The sequence below is a fragment of the Achroia grisella genome, unplaced genomic scaffold (genome assembly GCF_030625045.1).
Source record: "Achroia grisella isolate CSIRO2021 unplaced genomic scaffold, CSIRO_AGI_Agris_v1 utg1086, whole genome shotgun sequence".
Taxonomy (NCBI): domain Eukaryota; kingdom Metazoa; phylum Arthropoda; class Insecta; order Lepidoptera; family Pyralidae; genus Achroia; species Achroia grisella.
Window position 1 is genome coordinate 2,046,727 of NW_026712572.1, and position 7,553 is coordinate 2,054,279.

Here is a 7,553-nt window from a genome sequence, read left to right on the forward strand (position 1 = left end):
TCAGTTTACGGTGGCTTCATATTAGGTTTTATAGAATTGTTTTCTAATTTATAGCTTCATTATTGTAATTTGGTTGTTATTTCTATTTCTATGTCAGTTTTTATTATGTTTAAAACATGTTTGTGCAGTTATTTCGATTGTTTTTGTTTCGTTTTAATTTTAATTATGTGTGATGAACTCGAAGTATTGGAGTTTTTGGAAATGTGTGCACCCTACGAAAAAGAAGTAAGGAAAGTGAAAAGACGGCGATTACGCGACCTATCCAATCCAATTGATATAGACAATGAACAATTTAGAAAACGTTATAATCTAAACAAAGATTTGGTGCGTAATATGCGTGCGAACTCATATGCCGGTATCATCGAAATTTACAGACCTACCAGTGGAAACTAAGGTATATTGTATTGTAATTATTTCACTAAATCACTAGCTGACTATGTCAGGTTTTAGTAGCATTATTATTTACGCTGCAGGCTCGTATCAACGGCCTACTTGTGATATTGCTGTTCATTCGCTAGCACAGCCAATGGCAAATAACCGATTTATTGCATTTACCCAACATCCAAAAGTAAATACATATATAAAATTCCAAGGACATCTGAGTAAAGGATAGATAATAAATATTCAAAGGTATCTATTTCTATACAATTAGCAACTGTGATTGTTGCAAATACATCTATGAGTACCATGTACCATACCATATGATATAGTGATAATATATATGGTAAAATGTATGCATACAAGTAAAGCCTAGAAAGCAAGTATACAAGTATGCAACAGTCTGATGATGTGCAGTCTCTCCGGCACTTTCCCCCGAGGACAATTAATTAAATTAAATTAATTATATTTTAGGTTTTATAATTGGAATTTGGAATGCTGGGTGTATTGGGCTGTATTTGACTGTACACATGCCACCCCATTGTAAATTAAGAAGAGATATTACTGTAGAAAACAATACCATTCATTAAATATATAATTGGTAAGTGAAATATAAATTAAAAGACATGTTTAATAATATAAGCACTTTTAATATCTTTTTTTTAATATAATTATATAAATTAACAATAAACAAGATTTTAGATATGCAAAATATGTTAATGATTATACATCTCTAAAGCTACTTATATACTAACAATAAATTGTTTACTTAAATATTAAATGACCATAACACTTAGACATATGTTTCAAATAATCTGTATCCATGTAATTAATCTCATATGTTTCAAATAATATTTATCTATTAATTATTCTCTTATGTTTCAAATAATCTTCATCTATGTAATTAATCTAGAAAAAAATTTTAGGTTAGTAATGCTGACATGGAGATTATAAGTGTGGATGCCAACTGGAACTGGAGCTACTCATGACATTTGGGCAAACCAGAGGCATTAAGCAACATCTAGAGGACTTAAGCTGGAATAAATCCTTATGATTACTTGGTAAGCACAAAATTTTATTATGAAACTACAAACATCATTACATCTAAGCTCTAAACCTCAGTAATTTAGAAACATAGTTATTTATCAGCACCAACAGTTATTGTGCTGTGTTTTTAATGAAATAATACTTTTTGTAAATAAATATTAATATTATAGTATATAATATGTTGTTTTTTTTTTAGGAGATCCAGGATATGCTTTAGAGAAGTATACTCCCATCTCAAATGCTATACCAGGACCACAAGAAGCATATTACACTGTAAGAACATGGAATATCATTGAGAGCACAATTGGGCTTCTAGATTTAGATGCCTACATGTACTTTGAGCTCTTATAGAGAACTAAATGAAGGTCTAGCTGCTAGACAAACCCATGTTGTTTAGTTGTGGAACTAAGAAATTGAAACATTTATAAATAATAATATTGTTAATAGGTCAATGTTTTAATTATTTGTTTTTATAATAAAGGATATAGGTACATTATTTATGTCTTTTATTGGTAGTTATAATTAAATGGATATGATAATTTTATTATATACTAGTTATTACCTATGACTTTGTCCATATGGCATAACTAGTTTTTGTTTAAATAAATAAAATATTTCAAATAAAAGTAACTTACGTAAGTTACTCCTTTACACAACTCATTACATATGACAGTGAAAGTATCCCTCAAATTTGGTCCGGCTGTTTCAAAGATTAGCAAGAACAAACAAACGGACAGACAAATATTTTTATTTTTTTGATGTCATTTATCTTACCTTATATATGTATGCATTTAATGAAAAGCTGTTGTATGGTGAACTTCAGAATTACAAACAGATACTTCAATTTATTTGCATAGATACATGTATTTCAGATTTTACATTAGATTATTATTAGATTCCTATTAAATGAAATAAATTAAACTTCAGATGGTTACCTTATAACACTTAAACTTGACAATCCTTTCCAGTCTTTAAAAGCCCCTTTTCCTAAGGAGTTTAATTGCTGAGTGACGTCCTCACACAAGCGATTGGTATAGTATTCTCGAGCGGACTTATTAAAGCCACTTGCCATTTCCCTATGGGATTTTAAAAATCCCATATAATTTCAAATTACCGGTACGATACACGACGTTGGCGAGAGGTTTCTGTCCCTGATCTACAATTTAGTTAGATAAATATACAAATATAAACAGTTACATATTAGCATTATTTTAAAAAAACATTACTAAGAAAATGTTAGGAATACTTACGTTACATTAGGTATATTTTTCACAATAATTGAATTATTAAATATTATATAAATTAAATAAATTTAACTTGCGTATAAAGTTATGGAAAGGCTAAGTTTCAAATTGTACATTAAAATCAGAATTAAGTACTTTGCGCGGAATTTTAAGTAGATGCACAAAGTTCGTTTGGATATTACAATGAAAATATTTTTTACAAATAAATCCGAATTATTAAAAAAGACAATAAAACTGTCTGGAATATTTTTGTATATTACACAAATTCTACCATTGTATCTTAATTACTATTTTCTATATTTAATTTACATTTATTTAATTAATATTTTGTCCAAAAAGTGACATACAAAAACTCGACTTAACGTTGCAACGAATGTATGCGTATCCGAACGCAGCGCGAGAAAATCCACTAACCAGCCAGAGACAAACTATCCAGGCAGAATACGGTTTGAATTTGGACCCTCATAATACGAAAAAGAACAATTCAGTTTAAGGCCGTAAACTGAACTGCCTGGAAACTGACTGGATTTTAAAGAGTTCATAATACGCCCCCTGGCCTCAAACTTCCACTGGTGTCCCGCAATCGCAAACCGTTAGCTCAGGCGGGTGCACCATTCCATTATCATCCATAATTATACATAGAAAACATCAAGACCGATATAAACAATCATACTCATGAATGCATGTTTGCACCGTGCGAAGAATCGAACCCGCGACCACCGGAAACCGTGTGTCAAACCGCTAGCGAGGCCGTCGAATATACAAATAATTCGGTTTTTGAAACATAAATGGAATGGCAAACAATCTCTATATACATATATATGATACGGTCATTACGTTATCATATGATGCCCATGACACTTATTCGTCGCCATTCTGTGGGAATAAGACGTTACTTTATTTTCAAGAGAAACAGTTTACAAAGCAAACTGCTTGGCGGCTTATAGTCTACCTCGATCGGTAGATAACCGTGAGGGATATGTTTGTTTGTTTGAAAGAGGTAATACATGAAACTTTTTTTTTTGCGTGTGGAAAATCTTCAATAGATTTTCCACACGTAAAAAAAAAGTGTAGTGTTAGACTCCACCGGAGGGAAGACGAGGCGGTGTGTGAAATTTTTACCTCCCAAAAACCATATAGACAGAACAGTTTTTTTATATTACGTTGGTGGCAAACAATAAGGCGTATCTAATGGTAAACAGTTACGGTAGTCTATGGACGCCTGAGACACCAGCGCTGTCACATACTCGTTGCCGACCCTTAAGAAACCTTAATATACCCTTCTTGAAAACCTCCATACTGTAAACTCGTGGAAAACCTCGGCATGTAGTTTATTCTTCAATCTAAGTGCAGCTTGCTTGATGTTTTTAACAGTGTTAATCTAAAGACTCTTTTTAGACTTTCTTAGACTCTTCTTAGATAATGGATACGTTGGTCTATACATATATCCATACATATACCTATGAATAGCTCAACATAAGACAATTTGTAAGAATACGGGGCCAAAGTTCGTGCCTTGGGAAAGCTCTACGTCCATCAGTGGGATGATGAATCTCAGGAAAAAAATATTGAATTAAGGCAGCATATCGTTTATTCATCAATCTAGTTGTTTTGTGTATCTGTGTATCATAAGCTTGTGTCATAATATCTGAACAGGAGGTAGGCCGATGGGTACACGCAATTTCAACGGCAGTCTAATTTAAGACGGGCCGCGGGCGACATGTTTATTGGTTAATTAAAGTTTTACGCGGAAACAAACAAGTACTAGGGTCGAAGAGGATAATAGGAGCGACAGCAAATACGTTAATGGCAATTCAATTGAATTGAGAAGCCCTAAATTTTGAGGTGTTAAAAAAATAGGTCTGCCATTGGTCTGCTAGTCGCTACTTAAAAATAATAACACTTCAATATGTAAATAAGTACTGTAAAATAATATGGTATATTTCAGGTCAGTATATATATTATATATAATACTAAGTGGAAACCACCCAGATCTATAGGCCATCATAAATAATAATAATACAAATACATCATGTTACGGGGTGGCAGCAGCAACGATATAGGAAGACTATGAACTTTTACTTATATGTAGATATTTTACACTTCGAGTGTATAAACTGAATTGGATTTGCACATAATATCCTGGTTCTATTTAAGGACAGTAGGTACATAGAACCGCTATTTCAAATTTCTGGAACATACATTTTATATCATAACTAGCTGTAGCTTAAATAACTAGCACAAAATTTCATGAGAATCGAAAACTGTGACACGAGAATCTTATATATAAAATTCTCGTGTCACAGTTTTCGTTCCCATACTCCTCCGAAACGGCTTGACCGATTCTCATAAAATTTTGTGAGCGTATTGAGTAGGTCTGAGAATCGGCCAACATCTATTTTTCGTCCCCCTAAATGTTAGGGGTAGTCCACCCTTAATTTTTTTTTTATTTTAAGGCAAAACAACGTTTGCCGGGACAGCTAGTTTTATATATAAGACTAGTCGACCCCGCAAACGAATCCGTTGTTTCCCATATTAATTAAATTCGTTATTAAAAAAATAGGGGTTGGTTTGGAAAATTTGGGGTTAATTGGTAAGTTATATCACATTGTAAAAAAAATTGTCCAAAAATAAAAATAAAACTCTTATCACTTGGGGGTATGAAAAATAGATAGTAGTCGATTTTCAGACCTACTGAATATGCTTATAAAAATTCATAAAAATCAATTTCGGAGGAAATAGAAATAGAAATAATCTTTATTCGAATAAACTTAATATAAGCACTTTTGAATTGTCAAGTTTTTTTATTCTACCGCTCATTCGGAATGCATGTGATGAGTCACAAGAAGAATGAGCAAGAAACTTGTGTTTGTCTATTGAGGAGTATGGTAACTAACATTGTGACACGAGAATTATATATATTAGATTAAGTAGTCTTGTTTAAGGTATAATAAAGAGTTATAAATAAATTAAAATAATATATTTCGTAAACATAAAACATTATGGATTTCTCTAGCAGTCCAACTTTGCTTGCCGACTGTACCGTTTCAAAAACACCTGAACAGCAGGACCGGTAAAACAATAAGCTAAGTTCACAATTTATCCGCGCCTCCCGATTGCCGGCGCTACTCTGTTACACCGCGCCGCCGCGCCGCTCCGGGCGCACCCCCGCACCGCCGCGCACCCCTGCCGCCCTAGTAATTAACTAAATAATGGACAACTACCTCGTAATTAGTTTTACTAGATTTACGGTGAAATTATTGCAAATTGATTATAGTTAAACTGAATTGTTGTAATTATAACAAAAGCCAAGTAAAAAAGAATCTATCCGGAACTCAACAAAAATAAAACGTGGTAAGATCCCGTGATTTACTAATTATACTTACAAAAAAGAATCACTTACAAGTATAGTCTGCATTACGATAACGCCTCAAAAATAATATATAAATTCTATTTTAGAATAGAAAATCATTTATTCAAATTAACTTAAATTTAAGTAATTTTGAATAGTCACAGTTATTGTTTTTTAATTAAGAACGAGCAAGAAACTTGCGCGTTGCACCTTTAAATAATTGTTGTAACTTTACATTTTTAAATAGTTCTATATATAATATATTCTGTGCAAAAAAAAAGGTTTTAATTAAAAATTGATACTATTCAAAAAAGTCTAAAAACTATTTTTTATTTAATATTTATTATTAGTAAATATAAATAACGGCCGTTGTACTAAATTTATGTCCACATTTAATGTGAAATTATTATTTTTGAGTATAAACAGTTATCGAAATAATTTAATAAAATAAACAAATGTACTGGTTATCGTGTAAAAAAATATAAATTGATATAAGACTGTTTAAATAGTATAGATGTGAAATGATTTTTGTATAAACATGTCATGCAAACTAGATAGATATAGAAACTGCGAATTATGTCTTTCCAAATTAGATAACAATATTTTAAAAGATTGAAATACGTTAGACGTAAAATACAATAAATTGATTAAAACTGTGCCTCTGGTGAGAAAGAGCACGAGTCAAATTATAGACTTTTATTTTATCAAAAATTTGTAATTCGAATGCTACAGGAAAAAGAACCATAAATTTAAAAACGATGGATTTAAAAACAAGCGTGTAAAAGATTACAATTAAAATATACGATAAAAAAAATCATAATACGAAATTGAATGACACAAAAATTGAACAAAAAAAAACAGCACCAAATCAATTTTAATAAAACTTTACAATGGCGTAGCTTATACATAAAATTAATGCATAGACTATAAAGTTCATGCAGGTGAAATCGCGAGCACAGCTAGTGTATGATAATGGAATTGTAAACTGGTGGAGCACCAGCGGAGGATGATATAAGATCAGGTCATGAGGTCAGGTCAATTATCACATCGTGCCAAATTTATCAGTACTATTACGATGATTTTCAGAGGGAACCGAGTGGAAGTCGATTTGACATGGTGCTTATACACCACTACTAACAATATCCTTACCCCTATAAGCAACCTTTACCACTCACCATCAGCTGTAACGTTAGAATTACCATTCATAAAGAAATAGACCTCCAGCAGTTACCGTAAGGACGCGATCATATCGTATTAAGGCGGGGATATTAAACTGTGGCACGATTATCGATAATTCTAGAACAATCTATTGTCGGACTACCACTGTTGTATCGGACATGATTCATTATCGGTACGAGCCGTCGCGGTAGGTGGTCAACCGTGAGACGTGGCTGATTGGCTCGTGTACCGTGTAGCGGTGATCTAACGTTCCGCCACTTGTTACTACCAGTCTGCCAGTTAGGTCTGTCGATACGAATATATCGATAATTCGATATTCTGAACGATATATCGATAACAATCGATGTAGTAGT

General features: G+C 32.3%; 1 long non-coding RNA gene across 1 annotated transcript; it reads left to right on the forward strand.

The window, feature by feature from the left end:
• The first annotated feature begins 315 nt into the window (after nucleotides 1-315).
• On the forward strand, nucleotides 316-1,887 carry LOC131843631 (uncharacterized). The gene is made up of 4 exons (XR_009357558.1): nucleotides 316-394; nucleotides 853-979; nucleotides 1,305-1,439; nucleotides 1,622-1,887. It is a non-coding gene; the product is annotated as an uncharacterized LOC131843631 (long non-coding RNA).
• The last annotated feature ends 5,666 nt before the right edge of the window (nucleotides 1,888-7,553 follow it).